Here is a 22,586-nt window from a genome sequence, read left to right as displayed (position 1 = left end):
GTTTAAAAAGCCAAAAGAATTCAGTGATTGTTTTTACAGATGGATTTACTTAGGGTGAAACATGCTCATTTAATCCTATTTGGATAGGCTTTATCTTACGCATGTCTATCTAGCATCACTTGCCCTTATTTCTGTGAATTGACTGTAGTTTTTTTAGTCATTGTTTTCATTATTCTTGAAATTGCAATTGTTACTTTTTCTGTTTTCACCTGGATCCCCAACCTGTGGTCTCTTCCGTTGCCGTCTGATACGGGTTGCATTGTCTGTTACGTGTGTTGCTGTTTTGATTCTGCTAAGTGTCCACCCTCCCTCCTTCTCCCCCTAAGCTGAATTATAATATGCAAACAAACTACAGGTGTACTTTTAAGAATGACAGTGGTCTTTTTCTCAGGTCGTGATTTAACTCTGCATCGCCCAGTACAACAGGTTTGAGACGTGAGTGCTTAGAGTCGTGAAGTGGAAAAGCTTGAAATTCTCCCCAAAAGCACTATTTGCACAGGCGGCAATTGGGGGTTTCCTCCCCTAATTATGTGTTAGCACTGATCCACATTTACTTGTATGAGGGTCATGAATAACTCCAGGTTCCATGAGTGAACAGCCTGTTTGCTTTCTTCCCGGCTCACAGTGTCTCTGTCTCTTTATCAGCCACCTCTTCCTTCCACCGTGTTTCAGAGGAAGAGATGTTCTCTGTCTGCCATGAGGACGTGCAGCTGTACTTGATTCTGTACCCAACCTGTCCTTCTGGAACTTAGAGCCGGCAGAGAGGACGGACGTGAGGACTGGCGTTTACTGCTGCCCTGTTTCTGCTCAGCATCCTGCCAAGGGTCTCCCACCAATCACACAGAAACAGAACCCAATGCAAATTTAACTTCTGGTAACTGTGTGTGGGGTGAACCGCTCTCCAGGATTAAGCACTGTCTGTGAGTGAGGCAGGAAGTAAAACATGGTACTTAACACACTTTGGTTGCTCAGAGGGGACTCCCCACCTGGACCTCCCTGCCCAAAGGGGAGGAATCTGGAACCCGGTCACAGAAGTGAATGGATTAAGTGTAAGTGCAATAAGGCAAGAAAACAAAATGAAAGGCATTCAGGTTAGAGGGGAAGAAGTGCGGCTGCCTCCGTTCCTGGACAGCGTGATCGTCTGTGTAGACAATTGCCAGAAATCTACCAAAAAGCTCTCAGAAGTAATAAGTGAGTTCAGCAAATCGTTGGGATCCAAGGCTACAGTAATACAAGGTCAACGTTGAAATGCTGAAGTATAAATCTAACATAACAGTGTGTGCAGGATCCGTGCACTGAAAACGACAAAACACCGATTTAAAACAACAGAGACATGCTATGTGCATGGATTGGAAGACAAATGGAGTTACAGTGCCACTCCTCCCCAAAATGATGTACAGACTTAAAGCATCCCCCCTCAAAATCACAGACCACAGAGACAAGCTGATGCTGAGGTGTCTGTGTGGAGGAGAAGGAGCAGCGTAGCCGAGACAGCTCTGCGAGAGAGCGGAGCTGGGGGCGTGTGCCTCTGCCGCTGACTTCCAGGCGGAGGGGCTGCTTTCCCTGGTCGGGACGTGACAGACCCGGGGCCGGGAAGGGCTGACAGCGGTGGGGTGATACCTCCTGGGAAGGGACCCTGCCCCCCTGCACAGCTTCACCCAGGCTGATCGGCAGGAGGGAGCACCTTCGGATTAGACAGCCTGGCTGACCAGGGAAGGCAGGGCCCTGCCTCCTCCAAAACTCCGCCTCCCCCTCAGCCGATGTCCTTCCCACCCTCCTTTCTTGCCCTCCGTTCCTTCCTGTGGGCCTCCCCAGGCGAAGTCCTAAAGCAAGTTCCTCTTCAGGGAGGAGGTCACCCTGGGACTCCCATCTGAGCATGCCTTCCCCTGCTCTGAGCGTTCCCTGTATTTCCTCAGTCTAGCCCAGAATCTAGATTCAGAAATACTCACCTGAGTGTGGGACCCTTGACCCCTGTGTCAGCTTCTCCACCTGTGAGATGGGCAGTCACCCCGCAGAGCCTGCCCGAGGAAGGGAGAGCCAGTGTGCAGACTCAGAGCCGGGCGCTCCCCCACTGCGGGTGGGAACACAGCACCCCATCCCTGACCGTGACCCTGGGGGCTGCAGGGGATGGACAGTGCACCAGGCTGGTGGGAGCTCAATCCCAGTGTGCTGCAGAGGGGCTCCGGGCTCTCCTGCCCCCCACAGCAGGACGCGGCCTCTGTGGGTTCCAGCCGCCCCACTCGCTTTCTTTGCACGCCTCACTTTCCAGGGTGGAGTGTGCGGCCCAGGTTAGGCCTGTGCAGGCAGGAAAGTCTCCCCTGCAGCAGCCAGGGGAGAGGGGTCGTGGGATGTGCCCCGCTCTGGGGCACCAGGCAGTGTAACCTCCCCTGCAGCTCCTGACCCGGCCTCACTCGGGCTCGGTCTATGGCGGGGTTCAGCCTTGGCCCAGGCTCCCTGCCTGACGTGACCCAGTTCAGGGGCTGCAGGAAGCTGTTTGCTCTGTTTGGGGACAGGAGGTGTGTAGGGAGCTGGGTGCTATTCTCCAGTTACAAGAAACGGGGAGATTTAGGGGCAAGCAGGTCACTGAGCCCAGCCTTCTGCAGCCTGCGCTAGGAGTGTGTGGGACCATGGCCAAGGTGTGGGCAGACCGAGTCCACTCTGGGCTGCAGACATGGCTCTGTCCCTGGACATTGCTTCTGTCCTTTCTCCCCTCCTTGCTTCACTGGCCACAGGGTCCCCCTCCAGCCCTGGGTGTGTGGGCCGCCATCCTCACCCATCATGGGGCAGAAATGAGGGGGTGCAGCTGGGCTCATGGAGGCAGGAAGAGGACAGTGGAGGACCAGGCCGAGGATCCCAGGGCCCATGGAGGGCAGGGGCACCCTGGGGGCGGGGCGACAGCCAGCCACCATCAGGGACCAGTGTCCAGCCACCCACTTCTTTCTCTGTTTCCCTCAAATGTGGGTCACATCCAGGTGTCATCCCCCTGTTCCTACCCTGTGATTTTCATATGAGCGGCCTCACGGAGCAGGGGCTGGTTGTGAAAGGACAGACAGGACAATTCATGAAGGAAGCCACATGGACAAAGTGTGCTTCCTCAGTAATTCATGAAAGGCAAACCATTCCTCCCGTGGCACACAGTAACGGGAAAAATGAGACGCAGTTACTGCAAAGAAGGACTAAGACGACGCCCCACATGCTGCAGGAGGGGTTCAAAGTGGTCCAGCCTCCCTGATGGCAGTCTCGTGATGTGCATCCAACATCCTAAAATGTCCATGGCCTTGGATGTGGTAATCCTGCATAGGAAGTAATTGGAGATTCAGTTATTCGGTGTTCATCCCAGCATTGCAGTAAGGAAAAGTGGAAAGCAACCGATTGGGAATTCGTTTCTTTTCTGCTGTGTTGAACACTGGCAATGGAGGATTGCTGAAGTGAGTTACTGTACCCCCACCCAGACAGCAGAGCATCACACAACCCTTAGAAGTCACACAGAGCATTTGACTAGAAAGAAAAATGCTCTTTGAACGTTAAAAAAGATTATAAAAGTAGTGTGTATCATGTGATACCATTTTATTTTGTAAAAATATAGCTAAATATTTCTGTACATAAAATAGATTAAAAAAAAAAGACTGAGGACATCCTCCAAAATGTTAATAGTAGTTTTATCTGTGGATGGTGGAACAGAGTAATTGTAATTCTCCTCTTTGGCTTTTCTGCAATTTCCAACTTTCCTACAATGATTGTATGTGGCTTTTGTATAATAAATAGAACTTAAAAGTAAAAAAAATAGTTGGAAGTATAACACTACCTGATTTCAGGGTGTCCTCGGACACTTCCGTAATCAAGATGATGGGGTCTCAGCAAAAGGACAGGCGTGATGGGGCAGATGCAGAGTCTAGAAATAGATCCAGACACACGTGGCCACTGGTTTTGACTGAGGTGCGAAGGCCATTCACTGGAGAAAGGACAGTCTTCGACAATGGTGCTGGAGCAACTGGACATTTGTACACACAGAAAAAAATGACCCAATGGCATCACGTTGTGCACAGAACTTACCTCAAACTGGATCACAGACTAAAATGGAAAATGGTAAAACTCTTACTAGTAAACGTAGGATAAAAGTCTTCATGACCTTGGTTTACACGAAGAGTTCTTAGATAACACCAAAAACATATATAAGAGAAAAAATTGTTACACTTCATCAAAATTAAAATGTTTTACTCTGTGAAGAACATTTTGAAGAGACCAGGAGAAAACGCTTGCAAATCTTATCTGATAAAGCATGTATATCCAGAGTATACAAAGAACTCTCCACTCAAAAAGAAGGAAATGAACTTCCCAAACAAAAATTGTCCAGAAAACCTTTCTGAACGCTTTTCAAAAGTGTGCAGATGTCAAGAAAGCACCTAAAAAGTAGTCAACACTGTTAGTCATAGAGAAGGACAGTTCAAAACCACACCGGGAGCTCCCGGTCTAGTAGAACGGCCAGAGTCTAAGATACAGCACGTAAAAACGCGTCCTCTACAAGGGAGGCTGCAGAGAACCTGGACCCCACGCCGCAGGGGGCGGAGGAGGGGTCAGCCACCCCGGAAAACAGTTTGGCGGCTTCACCTGGAGTTACATGTCCACTTACCGTCCCACCCAGCGACCCGCTCCCAGGTATTTACCGAGAGAAATGAAAGCTTCCGCTCACCCCCAAATCTGCGAGTGTTTGCAGCAGCTTTGCTTCTGGCCACCCAACCTGGAAGCAGCAGTGATGTCCCCCAGCTGGTCCGCCGGAATGCCGCTCGGTAACGGAAGCACCTTGGACGCATCTCTGTTGCATTCTGTCATGTGATGAGGACCGCGAGACCCCATTTCCGTGTTACCCTGGGAAAGGGGAAGAGGGGAGGGGTCCGCAACAACCCGCAGAACAAGGGCGGGAGGGGGTCTGTCTGCAGACCCGGCCCGGGGAACTCCTGGTGTGGGGACTGACCTGTGCTCTGTGAGTGGTGGTGGTTGTAGAATCTCCACGTCTGCTGAGACAGCACACTGCATGCACACTTGCGTGTCCGCACACAGGAGTTTACCGATGGGAAAAATGTTTAAGGTCTATCTAGTGTGGCTTTCTGAGTAAGATGTTTGCGGGCCGGGCGGAACTGACACTTCATCGCCTTGGTTTCCTGCTGCGGGCTGAACAGATTTATGTTTCTCCTGTGTCTTCAACTTCTGTCTCTATTCTGCTGGTTTCCCACCGACATTTAAGCTGAGACATCTCTTGTATCATAAAAAAAATTCAACTAGAAAAATAACGTTCCCTGGATTTCTCCTTGCCATCTGTTCTTCCTTTCCTCTCCTTCACGGCAAAACTTGACACATTCCTGTCTGTCTGTCTCCTCTTCCTGGCTTCCGTCCACTTTTCAGTCCATCTTGCTCCTACCTGCTCCAGGACAGCAAAACTATTCTTGGCAAGGTCACCAGTGTCCACTGCACACTTCAGTCAGCTGTGCAGTGCGCCGCACTCAGAGTTTGTAAACGCCAGTACAGCTGAACAAATTACTAGAAAGCCGGCAGCTTAGGGCTGCCACCCAAACTGAGAGAAGGGACATTATCGACACTGGGGGGAGGGTACAGCTCCGTGGGAGAGCACACTCTTAGCGTGCAAGATGTCCTGGGCTCAATCCCCATTAGAAAGTAAATAAGTCTGATTACCTCCTCCCCTCACCAAGAAAAAAACCCTCAACATTCTAGAAGCCCCTTGGGTAATCCCTCCCCATTCCTTTAAAAGGAATCACTGTCTTGATTTTCATGGTAATCAACCTCTTGCTTTTTCCATACTGAGTTGGCATTTTAAAAATACAACTCGGTTTAGCCTGTTCTTTTTTTTTTTGCACTCCTTATTAGCACTCATACAGAGTTGTGTTGGGATGAGCAGAATTGTCAGCAAGGGCGCTCGCTGGTCGCTGACTGCGGGCTGTCCGCCAGTGAGCCAGCCTCCTTGGGGCAGGGTGGTCCTCTTCTCCCGAGGTGTGGGGCTCCAGGTGTGGGGCTGTGGGCGTTCCCGGACAGTCCCTATGAACTTGGTACTGCGGACCGAGACTGGGGGGCGCCGGACTGCTACACGGGGCCAGAAGCCCTTGGTGGGATCCGTGTGTTTGAGGATGACAAGAAGGCTGGGTGGGAGTCTGTGCAGAGAAGATGCCAGGGGAGAGCGAGATCGGGGCGGAAACTGTGCTGGAGTCCCTGTTCCTCATGTCAGGATGAGACACCCTGGGACACGTGAGCCCTGACTAGTGTTTCTCAAGGGATGTGGCTGCTGTGGGGGAGCGCCCTGCGGGGAGCAGGGTGGCGTCGGGGCTGGCCTGCTGCTGGGCTTGGTATCCCAGCAAGAGGGGCTGCAGCTCTCATTTGGCGGCAGGAGGGGACGAGCCAGCCAGACGCACTCTGCTCAGACGATGTCATGAAGGAGGAGGCCAAGGCCTCCACGGATGGATGGACGGGCTGCGGGTTCTGAGAGGAGGGAGTCCATCCTGGGGCCGTTGACTTGGACGTAACAGTTGGTGAGAAGACAGTTTAGCAAAGATCCCTGCAGTGATTTAAGAGGGGTACTTGTGGGGGCTCTCTTTCCTCCTGCACGCCAAGGCAGGCGTTGTGAAGCCGTGCGAGGTGCCCGTGCAGGGACAGCTGCCCGCCAGTGCCCGGAGATGCCCAAACCACGGATCCGGCCTGGGCGGCTCTGCCAGTGTCACACGCGGCCTCTGGTCCCTCCAGCTCCCACCAGCCGAGCACTGAGTGAGGGTAGCACCTATGGGACCTTGTCAGATGGTCAACCACTCGGCCAGCGGCAATTTTCTCAAATGAGTGTGAGGCAGCACCTCCGTGAATAATTTCTTCTGCCTCAGGGCCCGTGGTACTAAATTAGCTTCCTCTGGCCACTCTAACAAATGACTACAAATTTAGAAGCTGAAACAACCCACGAATTTACCTTCTTGCAGTTTCAGAGGCCAGTATCCACAGTGGGTTTCCCCGGGCTCACATCCAGGTGTCGGGGCTGCCTTCCTTCCCGAGGAGAGAATTGTTTCCTGCCCTTCCCAGCTTCTGGAGGCCGCCCGCGTTCCTGGGCTCGCTGCCCCCTCCAACTGTTATGTCGCTCTGACCTCTGCTTCCATCCTCATGTCTCTGACTTCACTGACTAGGAGGGACCCTGTGGCTGATCGGGGGCCTCCTGGATAACCAGGGTCTCTCCCTATCGCTAGGTCCTTAACTGCATCGCACCCGTAAAGTCACTGCTACTGTGGAAGCTACCATATTCACAGATTCTGGGGCCTTGCCTGTGCACGGCTTTGTGGGGCCCCTGCTCTGCTGCTCCCACGAGTACAAATGCATTAACTCCATTAGGGCCACGTAACGTAGTTTATTGTGTCCCAGGTTGATGACTTTTCATTGGTTTGCATTCTGTAAGGGTAGGCTTTCAAAAAGTTTAGAAAGACACGGAGGGAGGAAGGCCACGTGAGGGGGCAGAGCTTGCAGCGGTGTGTCTGCAAGCCAAGGAGCACCGAGGACATCCAGCAGCCACTCGAAGCCGAAGCAGGATCTGGACCAGGCTCTCCCTCGGAGCCCCAGGAGGAGTCCTGCCCGCGCCTCAGCCTCATTGTACGGCTTCTCGTCTTCAGAACAGGTTTGGTCATCGTAAATGCGGAGGAAGATGGGTCAGAAATGGAGAACACCAAAAAAAATTACAGAGGAGATGCCTCCGGAAAGAATAGAGTGGTTTTCCCTGGGCCTCCAACCGCCCCGAGCCTTTCATGCTCCTCCCTGGTGCAGTCTGGCGTGGTGCTTGGTGGGCACACTGGCCTGGAGCAAGGCCGGCCCGCTGGGGCGGTGGGGGGGCAGCTATGTGGACCCCCAAGACAGGGGCAAAGGCAGAACTGGCCGAGCTGTCGTGGTGCTGAAGCCGGGAGCCTTCCTTGGGGTTCTGACACTAGCAAGACATTGCGGGAGGGTGTTCAGTTACTGTTCAACACATTTCATGTCCCGCGTGGTGGTTTTCAGTAGTGATAAAGCAACCGCCTCAAATCTAACAGTTTTTGCTGCAAGATGTGACTTCTGACAGGTCCATCTATTTTGTCTGTAGTGTCTCATACATCCCACAACTTCCAGGAAGACGGGAATCAAGGGGCGGCTGCCCAGCTAGAGAGCAGAGTGGAAACGCGGAGCTCGGACCCGCACGTTTCAGTCCACTCGTGCTTGTTCTGGGTAGGAGCTCCCGTGTGTTTCCCTTATGTCAGCATCATCATTGCCAGCGTCCAAGTCAGCAGTGCACCTACCCTAAAATTGTCTTGAAATAGAGGAAGATGCACCAGACAAGACCCAGGCCTCTGCTGTGACTCAGCAGGATGATAACGTGAAACAAAAAGATCTGTGCAGGATAAATGGTCTGAGCTACCTGGCTGCCCCCATATGTGGGGGTTTAAAGCGAACCCCCATCCCCCAGAAAATGGGAATCGACTGTGCTGAGTCGCCTGGGTGCGGGGGTGTTCGGCCGGGCAGCCTTAGGTCAGATGCTCCATCTCACTGAGCTGCAGTTCCTCCTCCAGGAAGCAGATCCAGTGATGGGGTGTCCTCCGGAGGATGTGTGAGAGCTAAGAGTTAAACCTGTGCGGTGCTCGTGGCAGGCGGGCCAAAAGTGAGAACTTAACGCACGTTAGCCTTGCAACGGAAATAACTTCTTAATCCCCCGCAAGAGCTATAAAATCAACTACTACATCCTGTCCCCATAGTTTTACATACAGAAAGAATGCCTGAACCCCCAAATTGAAAAAAGACACTTGCTCTGGACCACTTGGCCGTGGACGCGTCCCGTCCAAGGCTAGGTCTGGGGAATGTCCCAGAAGCTCGTAAATGCCACTGGCACTCGCTGGGGAAGAGGCTCCGTGGAGTCTGAACGGCCGGGGCCCCTTCGTGCGGAAGGAGAGCGTGAGAGGGGGCGGGACGGGCATGTCTGGGTGGGCCACAGGAGGGGTGTCTGCATCTGCCCTTAACGGACCTGAGAAGATGCCCCTCCTTTGGAGGATTTCAGTGTATTTGAAACACCGCTTCTCTTAAAGCCGCCATACTGCTGATTTTCGTATAATTTAAATTTCTCCAAAACCATCAGACTGTTATCACTGCAAGTGATCGCTCTCAGATTTTGAGTAAGAGTTTTGGAATTTGTGTCTCACTATGAAACAGCTTATCCGTGATGCCCAGACACCGCACTCACGCCAACTCCCAGGAAATCGAAAAGCACCGGGTAGACTGTGGCTTAAAGAAAAATGCCTGTTCACGTAACTGTGATGACACACACGTTTCCCCTCGAGGGGGTGTCATGTTCATAGATGTGAACAGATGATTGCCCTAAGGAAAAAAAGTGCAAAAACGAACTGAATCCCTTTCCCTGTCCACCTGCGTCTTAGATGAAGATAACTGCTTCTTCCTGAATGGCCGCCTCTGATTTTCTGAAGAAATTCAGTCGAGCAAAGGTGATAACCTTTTGAGGGAGCAGAGTTGCCCCTGTCTTCTGTGAAGCCACTCCGGGCCGTTCCTAAAGCTTAAGACGCAGGTTAACACCCACCCGCAAGTTGCGCACGACACCGCAGCTCCACAGGCTGCGTTTTCTCTTGAAGGCTCGCAGTGTCTTTGTGTAGCAGGCATGACTCTCTCCCTGTGGTCCGCCCCCTTCTTCCTTGTCCCCAGTGCAATTTGGGGGATTCTTAAAATATTCCTTTTGGCGAACACTGTACACTCGCCTCCAAGAAAAACATCGCTGAGAATGTTTTTATTTCAGGGTTTGTGTGGTATTCTCTGGAAATTTTTTGTAAAGGAGAGTTCCAGCAGCTCCTCAAAATTAGATGGTTGTATGCAGCCCGGTTAGTCACATCAAAAAAATTATGGTGATCGTATAACAAAATTCAGTCTGAATTTTTTAATCTTTTTTTTTAAACGGTGTCGGCAATCCCTCCTTATTTACAGCATTTCCTACTTCCCTTGTTAACTGTGCTGTTTTCAGCAAAGGGAACAGCTTATGTTTTTCCTGCTTCGTGACTGAACTGCCTGTCAGAAACACAGAAGCCGAGGACTGTGTCCTGTTCACGGGAGACAGGAAGTAGCACAACAGAAAAACAGATCGATTTGACCGAAGGGTCCGTTTAGACTGAAGTCTTGTAATACTTTGTTCACGTGTGGTGCCCCTGGAGTTCTTGTTCCGCCTTGTCACACGCTTTGCGCGGAGTTTCCCACACGCTTCCTGACTTACCTCCGCCGCCGACATACCACCTCCGTCCAGGGGCAGAGGTGACCCTACCACCTCTCCTCCCTTCCGCCCCCCTCCCCCAAAGATGTGCAGAGGAGTGAGGAGCGGCTCAGCCTGCATTCAGGTGAAACAACATTGGTTCTGACTGCTTTTGAATAAGGCTTGATACAGGGTTTTAAAGCTAAATCCGTTCTAAATGCAAATACAGGACATAGAAGCTAACTCAGTTCTTTGGCCAAATTACAAGGCGGTTAACTCTCAGAAGAACGGAAAAGCATCTTATAATCAAGTGTTTCATAAATCAAAGTGGTATCGCAGTGGGTCCCTTTCCTTGGAGCAGCGCGGGTCAGCTTTGGCTTTCTCACGCTGGACTCGGAGAGACACCAGTTTGATAAGGTGTATGTTATTGGCGAGAGCACAGAATCGAACGTCAGAATTAGAGTGGAACGTGGTCCGTGCCCCTCGTCTCACTTAGAGGACTGCTCAGTCACTCTCCTGGAGTCACAAGCCGAGGAGGCGCCAGCCTGGGATCCGGGATTCTCGCTGGGACTCCGGCCTTTCCGAGACTATGGAACTGTTGAGAACATTCTCCCCCTCTCTCTCTCTCTTTTTTGAACCTGAAGTTGGCGCATTAACTCTGAATAATTTTTAGACAGAATGTACTTCATCTCCCACACTTGTCACCAGGGTTTTAAGTTCTCTAGCAAACAGTCTTTGGCTGCAGCTGCGTGCTGGGCGCCGATAACACCAAGCTGACTGAGGTCTCCAGCTTGGGGATTGGGCCCTTCACTGGCTCGATTCCAAAGTCCTTTCTACTCTGCCGCGGATTACCCCTGGTAAAGTCTTCTACTTTAAAAAGCAGTTTCACATCTGACTGTCTCAAGGACCTGGAGAGATGGAGAATATTATTCTGTTTGGTGATGGAGACACCCGGGAAAAATAGCTCCTCAGACTTGGATGTGAATCTTTGAAACAGCCTCGGTAAAGGGGTTCCCCTCCGGCATCTGCAGGTGCGCCTGGTGGGAGACTCGTGAGGAGAACGGCAGCTTCGGCCCTGGGCCACGTGCAGCCCGCAGAACATCTCTCTGGCCCGCCTGCCCGAGCCCCTTCCCGCAGCCTCTCCTGCGGCCTCAGTTTGGACCGGCCCCGCCCCTGCCATCTGGCCGCTCATCCTGGCCACGCCCCAGGTGCGCTTTCTCCACCCCAGGGCCGCCGCGCCTGCCCGGCTCGGCAGTCTCGTGACTGAGGACAGATAGGGAAAGTGATTCACCCGGAAGATCCAGGGCTTGGGTGTCGCCCTTCGTGACAGCATTTGCAGAGATTCGTGAGCAGGACTGACTGCCCCCTCACAGTGACTGGTAGAGTTGGAGGAAGGCAAGTTGTGTCCAGGGTGGGGGCTGTGGAGTCACCTGGAACGCAGCGGTTGACTGCTGTCAGTGAGGCCCACCGTCATTCTGGAATTCGTAACTTGACAGTGATGACTGGTTCTTCTGCTGTGTGACGGTGCTGAGCAGAATCTCTTCGGCACACCTGACGTGGAAGAGCCAGGGCACGGGTCTTGAAGCTGAGACGCAGGAGAGAAAGCCCAGAGGCTCTTTGAATCCGAAGGAGGAGCCTGTCCAGACCAGAGCGTGGCTCAGACAGTCACAGTCAGGACCCTGGGAGTGTTTTAACCCGAGGGGGGCTGGCGTTTCTCTCTGGTTCTGTGTAAAGAATGGATTGCAGGGAGGAAGGAGCAGAGGCAGACCTGAAGGACGCAGTTACAGTCATCTGGGTGAGAAGTGATACTGGCCGTGACTGGAACCGCGGGAGGTCGGGAGAGAGAAGAGGGCAGGTCGGTGTGCTTTATAGGAAGACGCTAATGGGGTTTGGTAACGTGATATGTGGAAGCGGAGAAGTCAAGGCGCCTCCCGTCTAAATTCTGTGCTGGAGCACCTGGAAATGATTGAGAATCCTGGAGGGTAACAGTGGTGCCATTCACCAAGATACGGGATCCTGGGGGAGAAAAACGTTGGCAGGGTTTGGGGAACAATACACAACTCGGATTTATACCTACTGGGTTTGAAATTTCTCAAACATTCACATTCACCTAGAGATATCACATTAAATTACAAAATAAATATCAAATTGCATTTTCTATAATTCAGTATTTATTTGTTTATTCAAGGCAAAGGTTTGGACTGTAAATACCCATTTGGGAGCCATTAATGCACAGGTGGTATTTAAAGCCTTGGTCCCTGGGGAGTGAGTTTAGGCCCAAGCCCTGGGCTGTGCAGGCCATTAGAAGTTGGGGAGAGGAAACAGAAGCAGGCAGGCGAAACCAAGTAGAGCCAGGTAGTGACAGAGGTAGACCAGCCGGAGAGTGGACGCTCAGCCGAAGAGGCGCAGTCCCAGGAGGAGACTTGGAGGTGAACAGGTTGAGGACAGAGAGATGACATTTGGGTTTGACCAGGTGGATGTGGTCAGAGACCTGAAAACATGAAGTTGAATGATGAGGGGGTGGAAGAGGTTATAGTGAGGAAGCAGAGACTGAGTGTGTCGAGCTGTCTCTACTCTGGGTGTCTGGCCAGCGGCAACGTGAAATACAGCTCAGCGGGGCCAACTGAGAGACAGCGTTCCTGGGGCTTGACAGTTTGGTTTTGCTCTGATGGGTTCGGGGTGGTCTGGTGAAGCACCTGAATCTGTTGGCTTGGCAGAAAAAAACTAGGTGAAAGTTATGGACGTTAAAGCAGAAGTTCCTCTATTTGGCAAACAGTGTAAATACAGAAACCACAGGTGCGCAAATGAAGTGACTCCGCTTGGTTCCGTGCATCTGGCTGCCCGCCCTTTTCTAAATACGGCCCTTGGGGGGTCTCACTGTTTCTGTTTTGTTTTGTTTAACTTGGGCAACTGAGGTGAGCTGCCAGCTCTCTACTTTCTTAAACCTCAAATGATCTCTTCCTGGCTTTATGATTGAGAATTCCAAGACCTCGATAGTCCAGGTGGAATTGATTCACAAATTCCAAGCTCATTTTTAGAAAAAAAAGACCAGCTGTTCCTAAAGGTACATCTTTATTATTTCCACTTTGCAACTTTCTGTTGAGTTTCCTAAACTTTTGCTTCTGTTTCTGACATCCCAATGAAGCAGTTCTTGTTTAAACAGTAGCACAGAGTATCTTGGTTTCAGGTTATCATCAGAAGACGCAACCTTGATTTCATTCTCTGGAAATTTTCAAAAACTGTGTCCAGCTGTCCACCATTTAGACATCAGTTGGTGACCTTGGGGACATTGTCTGTTCTTTTCTGTTTCTAAGCTCCATTCCTGAGTTAGAATAGACTGCCAAGCAGCATCATACTTGAACTCTATTCAGGTCTGCACAGGCACCCTCTGTGATGGGGCTTTAGTGGGAATATTAGATTTTGAAGAGAGCTGATGTAAGAAATACTGGATTTAAAAAAAAACCTGTCGTACATTTTTCAAAATTATAATTGACAACACTTTGCTACACGCTGTATTTCTCCTAAAATTCATTGCTCTGGGAGGTTCTCTGCAGGAAACCTTTCAGGCTCTTTAGCAGATAATAAGAAATACGTGGCTAAAAGTGATTTTGTCAGCTGAAGTTTCAGCTTGCCTTGGATACACCATAGATCTATTTCTTAGTTCTTTTGAACTGATCCTTGTTCTGCTGAAAGAACAAATATCCTGTGCTTGAATATTAAAGTTCTCCATAACGTCATAATTTAGCAAACAGTGATGGTTCCCAGGGAGTTCACAGGCTTAGAACGTTAGCCTTGACACATAAATGCAGCTGGTTGTGTGGTCTCTGGTTGTGGCTCTCGTGAAGCTGAGCAGACCAAGTGCTTTTGTCCTGAGCACAGTCCTCCCTGGCTCCCTCAGCGGGCCACCCGCTTCCTGCCGTGTCAGACAGCATCGGGGAGGGCCCCTCAGTGAGCAGAGAAGCACTCCACCGAACTTTGTTTCCTGGAACTCTTTTTGATTTGAGTTTGCTGGACAGCAGCAAAACAAGAAAGACTGGAACACAAGCCTTAGTGTCATGCACAGGCCCCTTTTTTTCCCTTTGGGCATTTTTAGTATTCCATGGACACTTTATGAAGTAGAACATTTATTTCAACTGCTAAATTGTAAACAGCATTTTTCGTAGTAACACTCATGTCAAGATGGCCGTACCCTCTTGGCACGAGGGACGAGGGCAGAGCAAAGACTGTGAGACGTGAAAACAGCACCTTTCTAGGTGATGCTGGGTGTTCGGCGACTGCAGGTTCCTTGAGGGCAGAGGCTGAGCCTGCCTGTACCTAGGGGGCCCGGGGCTCCAGATGGAACGTGGGCCACAGCACTGACTGGTGGGATGGATGAGTGATCAGATGGATGACTAATAATTGTTATTTCTTTTAAAAATCTTGGAATGTCTTCTTGCCTCTGATGGGCTGAGAGGGTCCTATGAAACTATTGTCCAGCGTTAGACGTGGCAAAAGTGCCCACGTAGTTCATGCGCTTCCTGTTAAAATTCATGAAAATAAGATGACCTGATGCTCATCTAAGAAAAAAAAAAACTTTATAACTCAGATTCATGGAAAGAACAGAAAACAGTGGTTACTCTTAGTAGCCATAATATTTGGTTTATTATCTGTGGGGATAATAATAAGTTCTGCTTTGTTTTCGTATGGCGAAGTGCTGTTTCTGCTATTTATTGTAGTTACATTGGAATGTGTTATATTTATTTCTTTGTTTTCATTTTGATAAGAAAAGCAGAGCTTGTGTTATTTATAATGATGTTTGGACTTCACATTTAAGTCCGCTGATGAAATGCTGGGTCACCCTGATCTCTGTTTAGCAATATGTAAAAAGTGGCTCATCGTGAGCAGTTAAGCTCTAAAATCCAAGAACAATCCATTTTCATTTTTGCAGGCTAGAAAAGATTGGGTGAAATATAAGCAGAATAAATCTAGCTTGAATGTTTGCAAACACTACAGCTGAATGTTCTGTAGGGATATTCAAACATACATCAACATGTAGCTTCTTTCTCTTCTTGCCATCTGGTATTTAGTCTCTGTCCGTTAATATCTCTTAAAAAGGGAAAAGAATTCTTAACTACTTATTTTTAGTACTTTATTGCTTATTTTCTCTGTCTTGGTTAAATAGGTTGTGTTAAGTTTTTGGTTTCCTGCCCCCAACCCGCCAGACTTTTTTTTGAGACAGCTGGAGCAGTGCTTTTTAAACCTTAATAACATGAATCACTGGGGGATCTTAGTAAAATGCAGATTGTGACTCGGGGCGTCTGGATCCCAAGCTCCTTCCTCTGCTCTCAGCTCCCAGGTGATGTGTGGGCCGCCGGTCCCGGGACCATGTGGGGGGAGCCAGCGCCCAGCTGGCACGTTTCAGGGCCGAGGTGGCCATGCTTCCAGACGATGTTAGTCACGCAGAACTGTCAGTGATGTGGTGCTGTCCCGCCACGGGACTTAACATACTCTCTCAGCTCGTCAGTGCACCAGCCCTCGTGGAAATTGAGACTTGAATAGCTTTAATTAATTGCTCACAGTCACAGTGCTTGAAAATGGTGGATTTTGACTTTGAATTCAGCTTTTCCTCGATTGAGAGCCCATCTGCTTTCTGGCATCTACTTCCAGAGATAGCCTAGAGAAGATCTTTATCTTTTGCCCCCTTAAATTTGGATATATTCTTTCTGTGACTGCAACACCCCCTTGTGTGTTTTTAAAGGACCAATGGATAAGAGAGTGACTTTTGATGCAAACTTTGCCACTTACCAACTGGGTGACGCTAGGGCAGTAAGAGTCCAGTGAGCACTCAGTAAATATGAAGCACTGTTATCATTCAGCAAGCATTTGGGGCACCTCTCACTGGTCTTCATTCAGTTCATAACTTCTGTGCACCTTGAAAACGTGATGCCAGGTGAAAGAAGTCAAAAGGTCCCATCCTGCAGGATTCCTTTCATCCACTGCATCTGGAACGGGAAAGTCCGCAGAGAGCCGACCGCGGTGCCCAGCGGCGGGCGCAGAGGAGGGGTCGTCACTGCTTAGTGGGCTCTGGGTGTATTCCTGGGCTGATTCAGAAGTTTCGAAACTAGAAAGAGGAGGTGGTTGCACAACATTGCGGACAAGCTGAATGCCGCCGAGCTGCACCCTTTAAAATGCTTAATTGTGTATTATGTGCGTTTCACCTCAATTTTAAAAAAACCACATGTGGAAAATTGCCTCACTGAGGCAGACTACTGAATAGGTTTGTATTTTTTAAATGATGGAGTTGAGATGTGTTGGAAATACTTATTTTGGAACAAATATTGTTGCCTTTAGACTTTGGCAGCTCAAGTTGGGCTTTCTGGAAGACTAGACCTCCTCTGTTTTCTGGCTCCAAAGTGTTTGGGACATAAGCACACTATTATATTGTTATTAAAAATTATGATATTGGTAGCCCCCATTTTTTCCTCCTGAAGCTTAACCTAGAAATAACTTTATCACCACGATTATTTCATTAACTACACACAGATGGGTTCATAAAATATAATGATGTATAATATTCTTTTGTGACAAAAAGATAACTAACTAGCCTCTTGTCACAAAGCTATAGAGATGGATGTTGGTTTAACTCCGTCGCCTGGGGTCTGCAGCAAATTTTCTTAAGGTTTTGTTGCTTGAGAAAACCAATTACTCTCCTAACTGCGGTAAAGAATCTATAAATTCCGATGAGAAAAATATTTATAATTTTATTTTTATAATTTTGCTAGCTTAAAATAGCAAAAAAAATTAATAATTACCATTTTTGTTACTCTTGGATAGAAAAGAAGAAATCTGGAAATGCTGAGTCTGTGTTTCCACACCTCCACAGGGTCTTACGACCAAGTTTCTTTTTACCACAACTGGTCCAGGGAAGGAGGGTGAGACGGGGAGTAATGAAGTCAAGCCCAGTCTCTTTTCAGTGATTACAGTAGAGAAGACTGGATCCTTTTGAACTGTTTGAAATTAGTGAGATTCCCATGGGTTAAATCTGTGGTCCGAGTTTCTAACCATAAGATTTGAATTTTAATTACTCAGCTGATGTTTTATACAACATGAAGTCTTTTGTATGCAAAGAATATTGTTGACTTTTCCCACAAAGAACCCCCCCCCCGACTTTTTTCCCGTTTAGCTGCTATGATCTCGCATGTATCCTTGGTACCAGACTGCAGCTGAATTTAGTAGTTATATACGGTAGGTGGTATGCTCTGGAGACAGGTCCCAAAACAGTGGTTAGTCTGGCTATTTAAAACTTGGAATAATCAATATTACAATGACTGAGAGACATGGTGAATGTTAATTAGTGTTTTCAACACGATCAGTGATACTCTCAAGTGTGTTAAACCAGCCTCCTATTGCAGTGTAATTATCAACATATTAACACGAGAAGCGAATCATTATCACCTGGGCTCATTCAGTTTTTCAAATGCAACCTAATAACCGTCTCACGGGTTGCCTCCTCTCATCGCTTACATGGGAATAACTTGTTTTCCTGCTCTTTGACTTTTTTGGGGAAGTCAAAAATTAAGGATACTAAAAACTAGTGCTTTTGCTTATTAAATACTCTGTGGATGATCACAATTTTTTAAGACTGCTGAAGAAAATTTCTTAGGCAATTAAGAAAATATTAAGAAACTAAGGTGAATGTTAAGGAAAATTAATTTGATTCATTCTGGTTCAGAAAGTGGCATTTATTGATCCTGAGCTATAGTTCTTTTGATCCCTCAGAATTTTCTAATTATTGTTTGAAGAATAATGTTGAAGAATCTTATAATAAAAGCTCGTGCGAACTAGCTAGTATCAGTACTGAATAACGACAGACACTTTTTTTACTTAAAGAAATCTTGTGCTTTACACAGATACATTAGTTTATATGCAGAACAGGTTGGGTCTATGCTATTATAATAAACCAAATTTATCTGCCTCACAAAGTTGTCCAAGCAGCTTTAACACTCTCACTGCTCCTCTTCTACATTGTATCGGAAGTTCTAGCCAGTGCAATCAGGCAGGAAAAAAAATACACATATAGACTGGGAAAGGAAGAAATTAAACTGTTCACATAAGATAATGATTGTCTACATAGAAAACATCAACAGGTCTACAGAAAAGCTCCTTCAACCAGTAGTAAGTTGAGTCCAGCAAGTTTAAGCATACAAGGTTAATATACAAAATTTAGTTGTATTTCTGTGTACTGGCAACAAACACCTGGCATTCTAATTTTTTTTTAATGTTGTTTATATTAGCAGCCCCAGAAGTTGAAATGTTTAACTTTAAATCTGACAGAATATTTGCAGGATGCTGAGAAGTACAAAATTCTGAAGAAAATTTTAAAAGACCTAAATGAAAGGAGAGAGATACTATGCTCATGAAGTGGGACACTCCTAATTTTTAGGCTATCGGTTCTCCGCATTTTGATCTATAGAGTCAGCTAAGTTCCAGCGAGAGGCCCAGCCAGATGTTTTCGGAGATAACTGACAGGCCAGTCCTAGTTGCAGAGCCCTTTTGGAAGAGAAGAGGGAAGCTGGAGATCACACAATAGAGGAATCTAGGTGATGGGTAAATGGGAACTCTCTGTACTGTTTTGGCAATCCTTTTGTAAGCATAAAATTACCCCAAATAAAATGTTTTCAGAATCAAGTATAATTTATGAGGCCTCTAGTAGAAAACGGCAGTCCCTACCATGTTGTTCCCCGGACTGGAGTCTCACTCCTAAAAATACCCGTCTGATATTTTATTTATGTATTTCTAAATAAAATGCTTCTGCCATTGTTGTTGGGTTTTTCCCTTTTAGACATTGTCTGTAGGCTTCCTTCTATGGAAGATTAAAATATGACTATAGCTTTCACGACTCCATACACGCCCCCTCCTCATTTACCCAGTAAGATTCTGATTTTTGTTTAGCATATTGTATATGCATATAAACACGTGCACACTTACACCTACACACGCTTGGGGGTCCGAGTGGATGCTGCTTGAGTAGAGCCGCGTAAAGTACTACAATTCTATTTCATTTCCAGCAATTCTTGTTTGTTTTTCCTGAGCGAATCATTGACAGTTATTTTCATGGCTTAGTTTTCTGTGTATCCATCACTAACTCACTGCAGGAAATTCTAAAGGCATTGTAATTCCTCTCCAAAGCTTCACACTGTATAATCTTCCAATCCCATTTATTTTTCTTGGAGACGCCCCACAAACCCCTGTGCTATGATGCTCCCATGAGGCTGGCTCTCCCTGGGTCTACAGAGCAGCTGTTTTCCTGGGACTTCCCATCACTCGGATCCCAGGAGTCCCCTTTTTGTTTGTTTTGGTCTCTGTTTTCATTCTTTTATCAAATGGGTATAAAGTCATGTTTAATAATGACTGAAAAGCTGATTGAAATCCTGTTTGCCTGAGTGATGCACATAGATAATCTGACATGATGGAGGTGCTTGATTGAGGGAAGTCTGAGCGTCAGTATCAGCATGTCATTTTCCCCCTGGACTGATCCGCGCCCACCAAATAGAAGGGGCCGTGTCCTGCCATGGGGTCCTGTGCTTGGGTCCTGGGGGAAGGGTGGTGCTGGAGAGGTTTTACCCAGTACATCTCCCACTGCTCCCAGAGGAGCCCGTCTGGTTGCACTTTGGTCTTGTTGCAGGGGAGGGTGGGCAGGAGGGTGGGGTAGGAGCTTTCTCTACACCCTGTTCTGCATTTTCAGAGGTTACTAGTAGCACCTGTTTGTCTGCTATGCTGGTAATCTGTGCAGGGAACTGGACACTTCCTACTGACTCCCTCTTTAGACACTTATGTTTAAGCTTTCCTTGCCCTTCTGAGTCAGTTACCATTTCTCCGTCTGCTTTGCAGCTTTCAGAATATCATCATATTTTATCTGCCCTGGCCTCTCTCCCCATTCCTCTTAGTTCTGTCATTTCAGCTGTGTATTGGGAGATGGTGAGGACACACAGTGCTCATTTTGCTGTGTTCACCCCTAGTTGGCCTCATTCTCTTCCTTGTGTGTGATGCTGCCCTTGACTTGCATCTGATCCCAGCACCATTTTCTGGCTTGGGTTCACTGCAGCTACACCCCTCACCTTGTTCAAGGAGAATGGTTAGGTGGGTAAAGTGAGAGAGAAACATTTGGGTTTTGCCCAGTCTGGAATTAGTTGTGTAGTCAGTCCTACATTAGGGAAAGTGGTCTCACTAGTTATCAGTCTCGTAATAAGGCAAGAAAATGGGCCCTATTTAAATTCATCGACAGGGTTCAAGCTTTATGAGTGACAGTTTTAAAATGTCAGAAGTATCATATTCGCACTGGTACTGAGATGACTCAGCCCTCATTTACGGGCTGTACACAAGGGATTTGATCCTCTGTGTTCATGCAGCCCCGTTCCTTGCTTTATATAGCTTCTCAGTTATTTTCTTCCTTGTCGTATATATTATGAGAAATAGGTCGGGTTAACTGTTTATTTTTAAATTCACTTACTGCTTTAACTGCCGTCTTGCAGAGTAGATTTTCCCTATTTTGAACACTCTACTAAGGTAAAGATAAGTTTGGCTGATGAAAAAATTTACACTCTTTCTGACTCGATTTTGTTATAATCAAAGGAGTGTTTTCTGCTATCTCTGTACAGTGTTCATTCCTGGGATGCCTACGTAAATTAAATTTATTAACCCATTTACCAAAATGCTACTGTAGATGCCTTGCGGCTTTATTTTCGTGACATTTTGAAAGGGACAAATGCAGGGAACATACGTTTTCTCTGAGAGATTGTTTGACTTCAGTTGACATTTTAATGCGGATTGCATTTGACCTCAGATGCCGCAGGCACTTTTCAGCCTGGTTCCCTGGGCTCTCTCACGGCTACGCTGTGTTTCTCGCTGTTGCTGTTCTTTGGCATGCCTCGTGTCTGAAATGAACCTGATGTGGAAACGTCCCGCGTTTTATTTCCTGGGCTAACCATATGAGTTCGTAGGGAACTAGTGTGCCTCTGTAATTGATAATGTGCGTTGACTGATAAGAGTAAGGCAAACACTGTGTGACTTAAATGGGCTATTTTAACCACCCGTAAAGAGCCATAGACAAACATTTCAGTGTAAAGTTACCAGTTACCAATTTTCTAATACCTTCTTTCATTGAACTTAAGATAAATCGTTTTTTTCTTTTCTTTTTTGCAATGTCGGTTGGGCAGTAAAAGTTAGGCAGAGACGAAAGCAGACTTTGATGACAAAATGCTCATGTACACACAGATCTAACTGAAGGTTGAACAGGGTCCCTGAGAACCCAGCCCTCTGCTTTCTGTCTCTGTCTGATGGAGACAGATTTCTCGTGTTGTACTGCATTCTCATTATATCATCTTGGGCCCAGCACCCATGGAGCTGTTGCTCCTGTCTTTCCTGGCTTGTCTCCTGATTCTCCTCCCCAACAGCTCTGCTACGCACGGATGCCCTGAGCACACAGGGACAAAAACAGGGTTATTGTCATTTCGTTGCTACCATCTGGAGCCGGCCAGCCCTGTCCTCTTACCACTTCTTCCGGAGCTCCCTCCACTGCAGCCCAGAGAAGAACCTCCTTTAACCTGTCTGGGCTCATGGTATTCTCCCTGAGCTGGAGCACCCTCTCCCCTTCCGGCTGCCTCCCTCTTTGCCCGCTGAACTTCTACTCAGTTTATAGCCCCCGTGGACCCTTTCTTGGTCCTCCTAGCCTGAGTTAGTTTGCTTTCTCCCGTGGACTCGCACAGCACCACTCTGGAGAAGCCAGCATCTGTGGTTTGCCATCATGTCCCTTCTAGGTTCAGGCGTGGGCTTCCAGGACCCAGCTTGGGATCTTACTCATGGTGGGCTCTCAGTAAGTTGTTCACAGGTGAACGGAGAGTGAGCAGAAAGAAATAGTTGTTGAGTAAGTAACTGCAGGTGTTGAAAGTAAGATCCAGGCCACTGCTGAGAATGATCAGATTCTCTATTCTGTTCTTGTCTTTATTCTACTATCATGCTCACTTTTTCTTAGAAACAAAAAATTGCTGTCTCATGTTGGATAAGTACTAGGTTTAATATATTAAAAAGGAAACATTTCAGACTTAAATCTCATAGATGGTTCTTAACTTTACAAACTACCAAAAAAAGAAGACCTAGACCTCATTCCTAGTAATTCAGCAAAAGCCCCTTAAGGTTTATGTAGCAACCCTAGAAAAAAAGAGTACATTCACTGAATGTAGGAAAGGAAATTGCGGATGAAAAGGTAAGTGTGAGTTACATAATTCAGTTTGATTATTTTAGTTGTAAATTCTGGGAAGTAGAAGCATACAGATTTTTAGGGAGTTTGATCATATGGTAGAGA

The 22,586-nt window shown here is 47.7% G+C and overlaps 1 protein-coding gene across 9 annotated transcripts in view; it reads left to right on the top strand.

The window, feature by feature from the left end:
• MCPH1 (microcephalin 1) overlaps nt 1-22,586 on the top strand; it is a 185,880-nt gene that overhangs the window by 50,966 nt on the left and 112,328 nt on the right. The gene's annotated exons all lie outside the window — the stretch shown is intronic.

The sequence above is a fragment of the Vicugna pacos genome, chromosome 26 (assembly GCF_048564905.1).
Source record: "Vicugna pacos chromosome 26, VicPac4, whole genome shotgun sequence".
Classification (NCBI taxonomy): domain Eukaryota; kingdom Metazoa; phylum Chordata; class Mammalia; order Artiodactyla; family Camelidae; genus Vicugna; species Vicugna pacos.
The sequence above is the reverse complement of the archived record's forward strand: the minus strand, read 5'-3'. Positions and strand labels throughout refer to the sequence as shown.